The 17,767-nt window shown below is 38.9% G+C and overlaps 1 long non-coding RNA gene across 1 annotated transcript; it reads right to left on the reverse strand.

The window, feature by feature from the left end:
- Positions 1-7,761: 7,761 nt before the first annotated feature.
- LOC124717085 lies at positions 7,762-10,016 on the reverse strand. Its single transcript, XR_007005707.1, has 3 exons — positions 9,967-10,016; positions 9,014-9,065; positions 7,762-7,854 (listed from the first exon to the last, which is right to left on the reverse strand). It is a non-coding gene; the product is annotated as an uncharacterized LOC124717085 (long non-coding RNA).
- Between the last annotated feature and the right edge of the window lie 7,751 nt (positions 10,017-17,767).

The following is a 17,767-nucleotide window of genomic DNA, read 5'->3' on the forward strand; positions in this document are numbered from 1 at the left end:
TTGGTCACAGCCAAACAGGTGATTGTATTCAAGAGCCAATGAGAATGGATTCCTTCAGTGGAACACACAAATTAATTACATTTCTTTTTGATATGCGGAGCACCAGAGTAATTTTTGCTCATCTGGTTATTAGGAATTGCAGATTTGGTTAATGTTTCATGTACTTTGTTAAGAAGAAAGTGCTGACAAACTGACCAGTAGCATAGCCTGAGGCCTATGTTACGTTTGAATGTAACACTCTGGTTGAGTTACCGAGTGCCAACAAGTCAACAAGAATATGTGAGAGTTCTAATAGCTTGACATGTAGTGCAGCTGGAGAGAGATGTTCATCATTGCAATAACGTACTGCCACTTCTTATTTCTGATTTTGCCTCAAATTCTAACAACTTAGTCAAATTCTAATCTACTGGAACAAAAACCAGTTAACTTTACTGACAAACTATTAAATATAGGTATGAGCATTCAGGTTGGCTATTGACAACTGACTCCTGATCCATCAGATTCAGTTCTCACTGTTTATCAAGAGAGTTGTTACCGTCATCAGTACACAATGCTAACGCCACCAACAACCTAAGTGCAATTTCACTAAAGACTAAACAGTATGATTACTGCACTTTAAGGAAACCAATATGTATGTAAAAACTAAGTGTGATGCAGTATTCAACACATGCTTATGATTTTAACACAAGTGAAAATTGTAATCATGCTGAAGCAAATCTGCTAAAACTGACCAACAGAATCTTCCTACACAGTAATCTGCCATTGTACACACAGATGAAACAAAATGTGGTTGTTTTCAAAGAAAATCGTTAATCCAGTATGTAACAGTACCTGGAAGCTAACCATTATGTAACATACAGAGAATCACTTATTTTCTTTGTATATGCATGTAACTGTAATTCTGAACTACATTCACTCATGATGTGTCAAGTATCATTATTTGAAAGAAAAATAATACTAATTGTGCACAAAAATCAAGGTCATATTGATTTAATTCTTACCTTATGTGTTCAGGATGAACATCCTTTGTCAGTACTTTCCTTTCACATGTGCACTCGAGAATGTGGCCAAAATCCCTCATGACAGAGATTCATCCACATCCTCTCTGCTTCAGTGTGGGTGGAGAATCCAAAATCCATTTTACACTGACAGATGCCACAATTTACCTGCAACATTACACTTGTTACTTCAACTGCCATCAAATCAGGAACTACCAGTAACTATACCTTATCTTTCAAATAAATAAATAAACTTTATATAATTGCATCATCCTGGGTGACAGGATATGGCTGAAGAAAATTACAGACTGGAATTTTTGATATGTGTAACATGTGGAAAAGATAGAACTAATATGTTTGGGTGATTATTCTGTGCCATTTGAATTTGGAGGATATATTTTGGCCACCCTGTGTATCCTCACATACTGCGTAATCGTCAGCAGGACCCATTTTAAGAATGATCAGACCCTTTTAGTACATGTTTTCTCTCACGATATTTTGATAAAACTAGCAACCTCTCATCAGTTGTAGTCTTAACAAATATTATTTGAAAACAGAGCAATTTACTGAATTCTAATGTCTCCCATCCATTAACTCATTCATGTTGATTATAGGCTTTTCATATGACACGAGAAACATTGTACATGATACATTAATGTAACATCACCATGCAGTGTAGGTAAGAAATTATTAATGAAGTACATAGAGGTAATGCATACTAAATTTATGAATCCCACTGATATCTCATACAGATCAGTCACGAACACTGTCTCACTGTGATGGAGCAGAATTGGAGGTATGAAGGTACAAGGAGAAGCAGCAACTATTTGTTCAGTTAAACAGCTACATAACAAGCAAGGCTAATATAGGTATTTTCAGCGACCAGCGATGTGTTGACAGTCCCACCACCCTTAGTACAGGTTTACAACAGTGCGGCAGAATGATAAAACTGCCCATCTGTTTCTCAGGTTCTAAGCTCTCAGTTGTACATGCACACACACCAACAATAATGGTCATGTATCGACTGTGCCCAGCAAGCTGCAACCTCAGCAGTATAGTAACATCTGCCAGTCACTGACTAGCCTGTCATAACTGTCTCCTTTTGTATCTCTTGTCCCACTTCTGAAATATGGGTTACTTGTTAAAATTGTCTTTCACATTTACACCTCACACTGAGTCTCAATGTCTGAATGATCAGTACCTAACTTGAAATGTCACTTTATGGTTCAGTTATTTTACTGAAAGAATAGGGGTACTGTTTGACGAGCAACTATCAATGATGCATTGAACACAATTATACTCTACCCGTGGAAAACTGGTGCCCATGGATTCAAGTTTGAGACTGGATAGAGGTCCACTGGATGTCCATCTGTCTCGCTGAGTGCACTGTAAAGACATAAAAGTTGCTGATATTAATTTGAGACAGTTTATCAACAGAAAATTCTATTTGGCAGTTGACACTACAATTACATTTGAAGAGTAGCACAGGATCAAGTATGATTAGTAGGTGGACAAGAAGAGATTTAATTATATCAAACATGTGTATACTGTACCTCACGAAAAAGGGTGCCTCTGGATTCAGGACGTGTTTTTTTTTTGTCTCTCTTGCACTGAAATTGAATTGTTTGTGTTACATTAGAAAGCATCATTACAACCAAATTGATGAAATGAACATATTTTAACATACAATCAAGGAACTACTTACATCTGTAATAGGGAAACAAAGTTAGCAAAGTCAACATAAATATAATAGCAATTCACACCATTGTCTCACATGCCATAGGATTTCAACAGTTGGACAGATACAGGTAGTTATAAAACTAGATACATGGTCGATGTATGGATATAGACAATTACAACTTCAGATTGTTTGCAGACATTTCCTGCACCATTCATTATGCTGACAAGATTGCTGCAATCATTTCTGAGCACGCAGCTGTGCCATTAGTTCTTGGACTTCAATAGGAAATACTTGAATGGAGAAGCATGAATTCAATTATTACCGCTGATATGAGACCTTGAGGAACAGCTGCAATGAAATGCCTTTTTGCCATACACATATTTTGTGGTATGCGTAACATGTAAAATCCTTCACTCAAGCAAACCAGCATCTAACAATTCCTTTTATCCAAAATCAGCTTATTTTTTGTCTACACAAGCAATTCCACGATTTGGATAAATATCTACACTGAGGGTCACACAAAATTGGACAATAACAAACCATTACATATGTGGGATCATTCCTTGTTAACACCCTCAATTGTGCAGACCACAATAGGAATGAAACTAAATTAAGAGTTATAAGACAGTATCACTCTAGGCTCAGTACGTGGCACACCGACCAATACAAATATAAAATTACACAAATCCACAGTGTCTATTCCTTCAGACATGTTCAAAAGAACACACCGCACAGTCATAACTGATTTGCCTCAATGGGCAATAGATCCACCTGACTCAGTGTCCGATCTCCTTCAGGAATCGGAAAGTAGCGAGCATGGAGGAAATGAACAAGGACTGTAGACAGGTGGCACAAGGTAGGAAGAGGCCTGCCAAGATAGCTGCGATAAACATTGTGCCTGGGTGGCGCTGTGGTTCCCAACTTTGAATCTCAGGCCAGCACTCATATTCACTCATTGGCAGTGATGCCGAGCAGGGTCCTAATGCAGCACATGTCAATATTTCTTTTCCTCCCTTTCTCCCCTCTCCTTCAATTTACATAATAAACATAAAAGACACTGAATGACTCCATAAAATGAAGTTTGCCGATGTAAGCATGAGGATCAAGAGCACAAACAGTTATTGTAAAATAAAAAATAATAGTGAAATGTTTTCAGTTTATTATTATCAAATTCCTTATACTACCCACTTTCCTACAAAGCAGTGTAAGGTGAAAACTGCCAAGCACTCAGCATTCTCAAATGAAAATGGACCAATTTTTTTTCTTTTATGCCCTAAGTAAATTAAATTTACTCACATTTCCATAAATTGAGTCACCAGGATACTGTTTTCCAGAAATTAAGAATACAGGTCAATTAATAATAAATTGAATGCTAATGGGTTAATACCATTTATTGTTTAATTGTCCTTTAGGAAGTTTCTACTGTTTTTGTGGATGATAACTGGTGTTAGCCATAATAACACAATTCTCTTATGAACCACAAATTTCGAAACCCATGTTCCTGTACATCACTATTCCCTTCATGATAACTGGATTTCGAGGATGCAAGTATTAGCCTGAAGTGATATTCAGATTACCCCAACGAAGTTTTCTTTGCCAGGCAGTGCTTTCATCCTGCCATTGCCTTCTGAATCCAGTCAAATGTGTCTTCTGGCATCATCTTTGTGTTTGAGCCAGAGTGAAGATCCTTCAAGTTTTGTCTTTTCTGAAAACTAGCTCTAGCTACTATGACATCAGAATGTCTTCATCAAAACTAACCTTTCTAGCCTTGCACTTTCTGTACCAGTGTTACTGTACTGAAACATAGGCCACCTTTTGCCTCAGAAAGCAAGCAATAATCATAAACTTCCAACCATCACAATCAACGATGTACTGCTGGAAATCGCCAAAGTAAGTGACAGTTCTTCATTAGTATCTTTCCGAAGACAGAAACCACTTACTGACCACAGCATTCTATTGCCTGTACTTCTGAAAAGCTTCTCAGTACAATTTTTAGTGGAACACCACATGTTTTGGGTGACTCAGTCTGTTGTTCCAACACTATTTCACCCCTTCTGTCATTATCTTTAAGCCTGTGAAAAAATTCAAATCCCTCATCTATGACTACCTCTCAAACGAAATAGCAATACTAATCAATGCACATCACTGCTCTCTTTGCAGACACTTCCACGCAATGATGACACAAGCAAACGCTGGTTACTGTGTAGCACTAAAATTGCAAAATTATTCCACAAACAGCACAAATTAGGCACAGTATTGCCACATGAATACTCTGAAGGACAGGTGTGGATTCGAATGTCATTACTTCATCCAATGTTACCCAAACAGCACTTGTAGCAGAAAGAATACTGTGCCAATGCTGTGAGCTTAGAATCAAAGTCAAGTCAGGCTACCCCAAAGTCTTCCCTCTGTTTATCAGAACCTAAGGGAGGATGAGGGGGTGAGAGAACTGACCTACACCACACCACCCAAGAGGCACCCTAGCTGATATTTAGTACATCAACAAATGCCAACAAAAGCGAATAAAAACCATTTTAAATTCATTTAAACAAGGGCGTACCATGCATGATAAATATCAGGTCATCTGGATGCCCAATTGTATGCTCAGTTTTGAAAACTAACCCATTGAGAAACATCAGAAATGATTTTTTACACCTAAACAACAAATGTATACCCTCATTAACTGAGCATGTAAAACAAACAGATAAGTAGCTTTGTACAGCCAACTTCAATAGTTTTCAGTGCCATTCACACATGGCAATGGCAATAGTTCTGTTACATTTGTTGTACCAATCTTCACTTTTGCATACCACTGATGAAAGTAAATTATCAGGAGCTAGAGCTAAAATCTGTGTCTTTGACAAGAGAAGCTAGTGTTGAATGTTTCCTGCCTTTTCATCAAAACATCCTAACCAGCACTTGATGACATTTCTCTTACTGTAATATTGTTGTTACATAGATAAAGTAGACCACTAGGAGATGCCAACTTCCCAGAATTCAGTGAAAGTTGAATACAGTTAACAATGCTTTCCTCACAGTACAGAACTTTTGTGAAGTACCAGAATACCTGGAGGTCATAACTGGCAATTTAACAGTGGGACAATGAAGCACTTGTTTTGAAACTGAAGAGTTCTGACTGTATACTCCGCAGCTAAGAGCTCAGTTTCATGGGTGATTGAACAATACACGAACACTAAAGAATTACCTCCATTAGTAGAAACAGATTTTCTTATCTAGGTATACGTATCACTCACTGTAGCCATAGCAATAAACTTACTCATAACAACAAATCTTTTCTTATTTCACAATTTCAGTGTTTAATAGTTCTCTCATAATGAAAATAACTTTATGTTACCACATAATATAATTAGCACTGCCAATCAGGCAAACATGAAACAAAGCATCAGAAATAAGCTTAATAAACCAGTATATTACACAAACCATACCTGACTTCCACCAAGCCCTCAGCAGTACATCCTGGACGTACTGCTTCCAGCCTGCTCTGCAGAATAGATGACCTCGTCTGCACACTGCAAAAACAATGTCAACTGTCAAAGCAGGTTTTTTCAGTGCAGCAACAGAAAGAGAAATTTTGTAGAAAAATCCGACAACTCAGTTTAAGGAAATCCCAGTTTAAGAAGTGGTACCATGCAGCTGCGGTTCTGAAGATTTAGTGAACAATTAAAAAAAATGGTACATGCATTAAACTGAAGTGTCACGAATATACAGGAAAGTTCTGCTGGCAAGTCAAAAATAGCTCATTGCATATTAAAGCTTTATTCAATTTTCTACAGCACTACATTAGCTATGGGCAGGTAGCTCTAATGAAGTGTAAAAAATACAAGGAAAAGCAGTATCAAGTCTTTTCCCCCCCACGGCAAGCTGCCTTCCCAGCACTCAAAATGCTCAAAACAATAGTATGGTATGTAATTTACACAAATCGCTTAATATCCACAATACAATTGAAATTATCACAAATCCAAGACAAACACTACCAACATGCACGCTTCATGGACATTTCCCTATCAGTGGATTCCCTTTACTCTTGTAACTGCATTTACTGTCATCCACGTAACTGCCTTGTTGCAAGTGCAGCTTATGCCCTTTTATCATTGCCATTTATGCCGTTACCACCCTCTCATGCATAATAAATTATAGCCAAACATACATAGCGTCACTGTTTATGAAATATTCAACAGCTCCACCGTGTTTTATTCGTACATGAACATTAAACGAGAAAGCAGACAATCTGATCATTTCACATACAGAATGTGTGTTAGTAGTTCGTGGAGTCGTGGAAATGTGGATGCCAAAAACTACAGACCAACTGCACTTCACTTCAGGCGTATACATGAACAAAATGTGGTATTATGGAAAATGAAATTCCTGATGGTTAAATTTCACTAGACCACGTTCGGATGAAAAAGAAAAATATTGTCTTCTGTCAAGGAACAATCCTTCCCCCAAAATTTATTTTCAAGCAAACCTGGGCACAAAAAGTACGATTTAAGCTCAAGGTAAATGCTTAAACCTGGCATACCCGGCATAATTAAGCCCTCGGATATAGCAAAATTTTTATGCGTCACATGGATTGGAGAAAACTTTTCAAAGCTCCTGCTTCATTCACAACACGAACAACTCATGGTAAAATACTGGGATCAACTGAGAAGCAGGGATGCAGTTTTCCATCATTGGCAGAATCTATGAATGCACTATCCACAATATCAATGCTTTGGTTTTGCATTTTATCCACTAAGTCAACACAGGTTGTGAATTATTGCACCAGGTCCACAATGTACATTGATCTCTATATCAAATATGGAACATTGACAATAAGCAAAGCTCAGTATCAGCAAAAACACTAATATTCTGCCTTAACATTAGTCACACTCAGATTCACTACACTGAGGTTCAACAGCACAACCAATACTGCATTAATATACTACAGAAAGACAAAACACAAAACATGGAAAACAGTAACTAACAGATGGAGAATGGAAGCAGACAAATATAAATTCACCATTTTATAGCACAAACACACTCCCAAAGCAAAAATGGGACACTGTACCTTCATTCTCCGTACATACCACAAGTGGCTCCATTTGAGCTGACAGACACAGATTTGGGTTGGGTTGGTGGCAGAATAGTTTAGATTTTGACACAGAGTGTAAAAATCTGAAATGAAAAAAATCTATTACCTCCTAAACTAACTTAAGAGGCAACAGTTCCTATGTATGTTACACTAAAATAATATTCCACTATTAACATCCAGTATCTAAATGTTCTCCAGACACAAATTGTCTTAACACAGCAATCCCCCATTTTGGTAGCTGCAGCATCTTGATGTCAGCCTGTTTCATCGAATATGTTACAGCACAATATTCTGGTGCATGATGGTAACATCTCACATGCCACATTGTACCAAGGACATAAAAAATAAACATCCTTGCTAAAGGCTGATTTAAGGAAGTACTGCCCAATACCACTTTACAGTATGAAAAGATCTATACTTTCCCCAGCTCAATAAAAAAGTGTGATGTTCAAATTCTACACACTATGAAATATTCCTATCAACTGTCTGTGGAAAACAAAAAATACTGCTGAATATCCTACTATTTATATACACTACTCATCAGACTCATTGCATCTTAATATTAGAGTTATATATGCACCAGTAATGATAGAAGTTGTGACTCATTCCACTTACAAGCCAATCGCTTACACAAATAACACTACAAATAAATATAATAACAGGTAATATCATTAATTCCATTGTTTGGATCTGGAATATCAACTCAAGCAACCTCCTTACATAGCCAAGACCTCAGACTAGGTGATATTATTGTCTCCACTAAAAGAGGAAAAGGAACAAAATAGGTTAACTGATAATTCATCCAACCTAATGTAGAACGCTGGTTTCAGTACACTGCATCACAACATCCTCAAAAACAAAAAAGGTAAAGCATGCTTTCACTGGTGGTAGGAGAACAGCGTAATGACGACAAATATAGAAACATCTCAAATAAATTTTACCCCCCCCCCCTTTCTCACAGGATTTAAATGATATTGTAAACACAAACAAAATACATCTGGCCACTACAGATACTTGCAAACGCCTACAAAAGGCACTTCGAAGACTATACCATTGAACCACGTCATTTGCTAGATAAGCAAAGACAGTTAAATGGACTGTTCTGCTTCTGCATGTAGACGTCACATGCCATGTTATATCACACATCAAATCAGAGGTCCAGTACTGTTGGTTGGACTCAAGAACAGGTACCTGTTCATTTGCTACACATTTAAAGCCAAATCTATGGTAAGCATACTGTACCGAACAAAGATCTCCAGCCATTCGGGTAGATTACAGCACGGGCAGTCATTGTCTGGAGAGAAAGAAAAGAAGAACATTAATTTTCGGTGAGACTTCAAACAATGTATTTTAAATAATAATTCTTACATCATTTTGCAAAATTCCAAGAGATTACAAACTATAAGTTATGACGTGTACTTAAGTATGTGGCAATTAATTTACTGCGATGGCCATATATTTTTACATTAAATCTAGTAACACTACATAGAGCACTTTTTTCTGATTTGTTTCGAAATGCTTTCAAAGAAATAGTTGAGTTTATTTTATTGCGCATCATATGTATTTGGTCAAAGCAGACGTGCGGGATCGGACGCTTCCGTATTTAAAATTATTTGGTAACGAAATTTTATGTGGCATGAACAAAGGATAGAGTGGCATAGCCAAGTAAATATGTAACACGTGGAGCATATCTACAGCAGAAGTAGACGTTCTAAACTTAAGCATGAAATTTAGGTAGGATAGTGTAGCCTTAAACCTGTTTCCGGTGGCCCGATTTTGAATTAAAACCATATTACAGATTCAACATGGCGAACACGTGGAAAGGCAGTACACGTAAAATGGCTCCCGCTATTCATATTAAACTGCATACGAAACGGAAACCATTTTCTCGATCTTTATTTGACTGGGTAACACTTCTGTTCAGCATCGTGCTTAAACTCTTGCGGTCCTGAACATATGTAAGTAGTAATGCTAGAAATCTACCACGATCCTAAATCGGAAATAAACCACGTGTTTACCTATGCCGCTTTACAGCTAACGTACTGTGTACAAAATGCAGGCGTCTGTGCAGGGAAATGCGTCACAACATAAAATACCAGATACATGCTACTTAAATCGACTAGCAATGCATTCTTCATCACTCAACAGACTCTGCCGTCTAAACTATTTGTAAAATACTATTTGCAAACGCTTACCGTCAGCCATTACAGATGTTCGATTATCAAACACTCAAACAGCAACTACACCTGATACAGCAAGAATGGAACTGCGCTCGTTGTCTCGCCTGAGTGACTCATCATTGCTTTAGCTGTGCCAACATATACGATTTTCTTACGCCATGTTTCGTGGTGTAATCGATTACATGCTGGATTATTTTGCACCAACAATAGGTAATGAGCATCATAAACAAATTCGACAACAGAGCAAAAAATAACTGATGACAGGAAATTCACAGAACATGAAATTCTGCTTTAAAGACATAAATCCCAAAAATATCCGTAGCGGTAACGGAATAATAGTGAAGTATTTTGTCGATTGTTCTACCAGTTTCCGAAAAATGGTACAATTATCAACATTTCCTCAAAAAAATTGTATGTAACGGAAACAATAGCAATAGTAAAACCATTTAAATAACGAGCAGTGTACGAGAGATAATGTTATGGCCCGATTAAATTTTATGTACCGCAGCCACGACGTAGTGTGATTAGGCCCATGTTGTCAGCGACCCTTGAATGCAGGGAAATATGTGGCATTTGTGTTAATTTTTCGTATACCCGCAAACGATTTCTTATAAGATGTTTCGTTGACGAGAATAATTAATTTACTGAGATGACGATGGTTTGCCCAATTAGCTATTTGTAAACAAAGGCGAGAGTGCTGATAGATATGACAAAAGAAAATTGTGCATTTTCTTTTGTCGAAAGATCAAGAACGACCAACACGGGTGTAATCGACAGATAAGCACAATAGACGCCACTGACAAATTTCTTAAATACAATCCGGCGTGGGTGTCATACGATAGCGTGAGAAGGAAGTTTATCTGAAATCGGCCACGTGACGACCCTCGCGCTGTGGAGAGAGATCTTTGTCTAGACCACCGAATTCGCGAAAATGTTGCTAAGAAATAAGACTGCTATGATACATCGCAACGTATAAGTTCTCTGGCATGAAGTACGATACAGTTAACTGTGTAGTTTTTCTAATAAGAATTAACTGACACATATACAAGACCTCTTAAAATTTTGATGATATGCGTTTTATTTCAGATTATAGTGGAAATAGGGATTTGTGGAAGGCACTCTGCGGAATAAATGGTTTCAATTTTACAATCAGGAAGGATTTGTACAGACATTTGAGAACTTTCCATGAAATCGACGTAAATTAAAAAGCAAATAATGAAATAAGTAACATGCCAGTATCTTACAATATGTTTACGTACAGTGTTTCCCTCGATCGCCACTAGAAAACGCATATGCCAGTTCCTCAAACACTACTAAAAGAAATGTGATACAGTATTATAGTGTAATGTTGGTTTTTTGTTTCAGATGTATATAATTTATAAATTTTATTAGCACGTGTTTCCCACTCAATAAATAACATGCTTTTAGTTTCACATTTCTTACCACACTTTTAAATAATTGTACACAGAGTGGTGTTTTTTTACATGCTGTACCAGAGAAGAGTTAAAACGGAATGAATCTGAAAAAAACAAACAAGAAATGTAATTTGATTCGTTGGGACAAAAATGGAGAAATCTGCTCTGATCTTACGCCTTCAAAGATAATATACATAGGACAAATTGACTGAACTGTTTCAGATATGAATATGCTGGGTATCCAATACATTTAGTGTACTGTCACAAAGTCTTTTGTAATCAGCTGCAGTAAATCAAGCTCATTAATGAGTGTGTCTGTTTTTTAAAAGAATATTCACATTGTAAGGCTAATGTCCTCCCTTAATATTAATTATTGGCGTTACAAAAATTTTAAGATTTGAGTAAGTCCTAGCAAGGCTGTAAAGTTCTAAAAAATTTTATGATCTACTGGCTGTGTCATAACATCAGCTTGTTGCTCATTTGTGCTAACATGCATTAACACAACTTCTTCACAAAAGCTTTCCCCCCCACAAGCAAAATTTTGACATATATATGCTTAAGTTTGATGGAGCTGTGGGGTCTTGCAAAAGATTGTTACGGGCATATTATCTTCATGCAGTTCAACAGCTCTTTGACTGCCAGAAACACTATGTTACATAGTACTGTGCTGACAGCCTTCACTATTCGTCATACTTAAGGCTACCACAGAACCTCTGCTTCAGAAAAGAAGACGGAAAACTGGCACTTACCAACAAAGAAAACTGTGAAGAGCTCGCGAAGTACTTTTCAAAATTACTAAATTGCCCGGAACCTAACTCAACCTTCGAACCCCGAGAACCGGCCAACGCACCGGAAGACTCACCATCACCAACAAAAGAAGAAATCCTCCACTGCATAAAGAAACTGAAAAACAACAAGGCAGCCGGTGAAGACGGAATAACGGCAGAACTGCTGAAGAACCTAGGACCAAACTCGCTAAACGAAATCACACAAATCATACAGAACACCTGGACAACCGAAATCATACCTGACGACTGGAAGACCGCACTCATTCACCCGCTACACAAGAAAGGTGACAGGACAGACACAAACAATTATAGAGGAATTTCCCTGCTACCGGTCATCTACAAAATTCTATCAACCTGCCTTCTCAGCAGAACGCAAGGACAACTGGAACCCGCCATCTCGGAATACCAAGCGGGTTTCAGACCCAACAGAGCCTGCCCTGAACAAATCTTCAACCTGAAATCAATCATAAAATCCCACATGACAAGCCCCAAAAAAATCATCTGCACTTTCGTCAACTTCAAAAAGGCTTACGACTCGATCGACAGAAAGTCCCTCATCCAAATCCTCAGAGAAAAAGGCGTAGACCAAAAGACCCGAAGACTAATCGAACAGACACTAACCAATACAAAATCCAAAGTCAAATTCATGGGCGAAATCTCGGACCCCTTTGAAATCCACACTGGCCTAAGACAAGGAGATGGACTATCCCCGCTATTGTTCAACATCGTCCTGGACAAAGTAATGAGCGAATGGGAAGCTGAAGTCAGGAGACAAAACACCTGGAGACCAGTCACATTAGGAAGGAAAAGACTGGAAATCCCTTACCTAGCATTCGCAGACGACCTAGCGATACTGACCTATGACCCAACATCAGCAAAAACACAGATCGAAATCCTGAAAGAATGCGCCGAGAAAGTCGGCCTACAAATCTCTTTTGAAAAAACGCAAGTCCTAACAAGAGAAGGCGACGACATCACAACCAAGTACGGCAAAATTAAAGGGGTCACACACTTCAGATACCTAGGCGAAATCATCGAACCGACCGGAACAGAGAAACTGGCTTACAAAGACAGACAACAGAAGACACGGAAATCACTAGGCATGGTACGAAACGTCTACAACAAACAATGCATTTCCAGAAACACCAAGATCAGACACTATAACACAGTGATCAAACCCGCCGTACTGTATGCCAGCGAAACACTAGCACTCAACAGGAAAATCAAAATTGAAGAAATCAAAAAAGAAGAACGCAAAATCATGAGGAAAATTTTAGGAGGAAGACCCACACCAGATGGCTACAGACTACAGAAGAACTCGACAGTAGAAGCATATTCGAACATCGAGAACCATATGAGAAAAAGTCGCCTTAAATTCTACGGACATTTAGATAGACTGCCTGAAACAAGACTCACCAAGAAAATTCTAGAACACATCAAGACACTTAAAGTCTCGACACCCTGGATGGAAGGAGTCCGAAAAGACCTACAAGCAATTGGCACCACAAACACCACAGACAGAAGCACCTTCCGAAAACACATAGACAATTGGGAAGGAAAGTCAGAAGCGCTAAAACAGCGGACCAAACAAGAATGGTCTGAGGAGAGAAAAGAGGCCCTCTCCAAGAGAATGAAGGAGTACTGGAAGGACAAGAAGAACAAGCCTTCAAAGTCATAAGCTTAACGATTTCCTTTTAGGGAAAATTCGCCAACAACAATAATAATAATAATAAATAAAAAAATAGGAGTGCGGGTTAGCTACTACAAACAGCATAGTGAACGCATTATTGTGGCCATGATAGACACAAAGCCCATGCCTACTACAGTAGTACAAGTTTATATGCCAACTAGCTCTGCAGATGATGAAGAAATTGATGATGTGTATGACGAGATAAAAGAAATTATTCAGGTAGTGAGGGAGACGAAAATTTAATAGTCATGGGTGACTGGAATTCGTCAGTAGGAAAAGGGAGAGAAGGAAACATAGTAGGTGAATGTGGATTGGGGGGAAGAAATGAAAGAGGAAGCCGCCTTGTAGAATTTTGCACAGAGCATAACTTAATCATAGCTAACACTTGGTTCAAGAATCATAAAAGAAGGTTGTATACCTGGAAGAACCCTGGAGATACTGAAAGGCATCAGATAGATTATACAATGGTAAGACAGAGATTTAGGAACCAGGTTTTAAATTGTAAGACATTTCCAGGGTCAGATGTGGATTCTGACCACAATCTATTGGTTATGAACTGCAGATTGAAAGTGAAGAAACTGCAAGAAGGTGGGAATTTAAGGAGATGGGACCTGGATAAACTGAAAGAACCAAAAGTTGTAGAGAGTTTCAGGGAGAGCATAAGGGAACAATTGACAGGAATGGGGGAAAGAAATACAGTAGAAGAAGAATGGGTAGCTCTGACGGATGAAGTAGTGAAGACAGCAGACGATCAAATATGTAAAAAGACGAGGGCTAGTAGAAATCCTTGGGTAACAGAAGAAATATTGAATTTAATTGATGAAAAGAGAATATATAAAAAGACAGTAAATGAAGCAGGCAAAAAGGAATACAAACATCTCAAAAATGAGGTCGACAGGAAGTGCAAAATGGCTAAGCAGGGATGGCTAGAGGACAAATGTAAGGATGTAGAGGTCTGTCTCACTAGGGGTAAGATAGATACTGCCTACAGGAAAATTAAAGAGACCTTTGGAGAGAACCACTTGTATGAATATCAAGAGCTCAGATGGAAACCCAGTTCTAAGCAAAGAAGGGAAGGCAGAAAGGTGGAAGGAGTATATAGAGGGTTTATACAAGGGCGATGTACTTGAGGACAATATTATGGAAATGGAAGAGGATGTAGATGAAGACGAAATGGGAGATAAGATACTGCGTGAAGAGTTTGACAGACCACTGAAAGACCTGAGTCGAAACAAGGCCCTGGGAGTAGACAACATTCCATTAGAACTACTGATGGCCTTGGGAGAGCCAGTCATCACAAAACTCTACCATCTGGCGAGCAAGATGTATGAGACAGGCGAAATACCCTCAGACTTAAAGAAGAATATAATAATTCCAATCCCGAAGAAAGCAGGTGTTGACAGATGTGAAAATTACTGAACTATCAGTTTAATAAGTCACAGCTGCAAAATACTAACGCGAATTCTTTACAGACAAATGGAAAAACTGGTAGAAGCGGACCTCGGGGAAGATCAGTTTGGATTCCGTAGAAATGTTGGAACACGTGAGGCAATACTAACCTCATGACTTATCTTAGAAGAAAGATTAAGAAAAGGCAAACCTACGTTTCTAGCATTTGTAGACTTAGAGAAAGCTTTTGACAATGTTAACTGGAAAACTCTCTTTCAAATTCTGAAGGTGGCAGGGGTAAAATACAGGGAGCGAAAGGCTATTTACAATTTGTACAGAAACCAGATGGCAGTTATAAGAGTCGAGGGGCATGAAAGGGAAGCAGTGGTTGGGAAAGGAGTGAGACAGGGTTGTAGCCTCTCCCCGATGTTATTCAATCTGTATATTGAGCAAGCAGTAAAGGAAGCAAAAGAAAAATTCAGAGTAGGTATTAAAATTCATGCAGAAGAAGTAAAAACTTTGAGGTTCGCCAGTGACATTGTAATTCTGTCAGAGACAGCAAAGGACTTGGAAGAGCAGTTGAACGGAATGGACAGTGTCTTGACAGAAGGATATAAGATGAACATCAACAGAAGGAAAACGAGGATAATGGAATGTAGTCAAATTAAATCGGGCGATGCTGAGGGAATTAGATTAGGAAATGAGACACTTGAAGTAGTAAGGGAGTTTTGCTATTTAGGGAGTAAAATAACTGTTGATGGTCGAAGTAGAGAGGATATAAAATGTAGACTGGCAATGGCAAGGAAAGCGTTTCTGAAGAAGAGAAATTTTTTAACATTGAGTATAGATTTAAGTGTGAGGAAGTCGTTTCTGAAAGTATTTGTATGGAGTGTAGCCATGTATGGAAGTGAAACATGGACGATAACTAGTTTGGACAAGAAGAGAATAGAAGCTTTCGAAATGTGGTGCTACAGAAGAATGCTGAAGATAAGATGGGTAGATCACATAACTAATGAGGAGGTATTGAATAGGATTGGGGAGAAGAGAAGTTTGTGGCACAACTTGACTAGAAGAAGGGATCGGTTGGTAGGACATGTTTTGAGGCATCAAGGGATCACAAATTTAGCATTGGAGGGCAGCGTGGAGGGTAAAAATCGTAGAGGGAGACCAAGAGATGAATACACTAAGCAGATTCAGAAGGATGTAGGTTGCAGTAGGTACTGGGAGATGAAGAAGCTTGCACATGATAGAGTAGCATGGAGAGCTGCATCAAACCCGTCTCAGGACTGAAGACTACAACAACAACAAGCCTTAAAATTCTGATTCTGTTGACAACAGGGGCACTGTAGGCTGTTTCGTAGATGACTTTGAAAAGACAACCACTTGTGGACTTGTATGTCCTCTGTGACCAGCCCAGTCAGAGTGAACATAACCAATTATGGTATAAGTACAGTTTTTATCCTTAGCACACAACAAGCTCATTTTATGGTTCACGTAATTTAATGCAGCACAAATTTTAAAACATTCCATAAACACAGACTAGCTTATGTTTGGTACCTGGTCACAATACTTATAGCTACATGAATATCTAGTATGGAACCTAATGTGACATACATCAATGATCCCATTAACTTTTTACATCAGTTCTCAATGTCTTCTTTTTTCTTTTTTTTAGGTTAGCAGAAGAGCCAACACCGTGTTACGAATGGAGGCCGAAATGCATGTGTTTTAGCTCACACAGGCTGGTCTGAGGAGGGAAGAACTACACTGACGTGAGGTCTGGAACATGACAAGGAATGAGAATTCAGAAAGCGGACGTAATTAGTTTGATACTTAATTTTAATCCATTAATGATGAAAGTCGCTCTTGACGGTACATGAGTCACAATATTATCTGTTCAGAATACATTCTTGAAGAAATTATAGTAACTGAATATGGCGCCTTGTAAGGTCGTAGCAAATGACGTAGCTGAAGGCTATGCTAAACTGTCATCTCTGCAAATGAGAGCGTATGTAGACGGTGAACCATCGCTAGCAATTTCGGCTGGACAACTGGGGCGAAGGGTAGGGAGTCTCTCTAGACTAGACCTGCCATATGGCAGTGATCTGTCTGACATATACTAATGGACCGCAGCCGATTTAAAGGCTACCACCTAGCAAGTGTGGTGTCTGGTGGTAACCCCACATTCCTCCCCTGCAAATCAGCGGATGATTGTGGTATAAGGCCTCGGCCCGCCGTGAGGAGGACCCCATGTTGACGTATGCGACGAGCTGGGGAGCCTAACAACAGGAGAGGCTGTGCCACCCACACCCTGTCATTTGGACTGTGGGGAGATAGGGAACGCCTGAAAACCTACTCCAGGGTGCACGCCAACATGCAGTGTATGTGCCCGTAGAGAGACAGGAGGGACGGAAGGGTCAACCTCCATCGGCCCAGGGCACCCGACAGGCGAAGACGACATATGGTCCGGAGCGGGCAAGGGTTCCATGTTGGAGGACAACTGGTCACGGGGAGCGAACAGCGGCGTGTGACCC

Source organism: Schistocerca piceifrons, chromosome 9 (assembly GCF_021461385.2).
Source record: "Schistocerca piceifrons isolate TAMUIC-IGC-003096 chromosome 9, iqSchPice1.1, whole genome shotgun sequence".
In the NCBI taxonomy this organism is placed as follows: Eukaryota; Metazoa; Arthropoda; class Insecta; order Orthoptera; family Acrididae; genus Schistocerca; species Schistocerca piceifrons.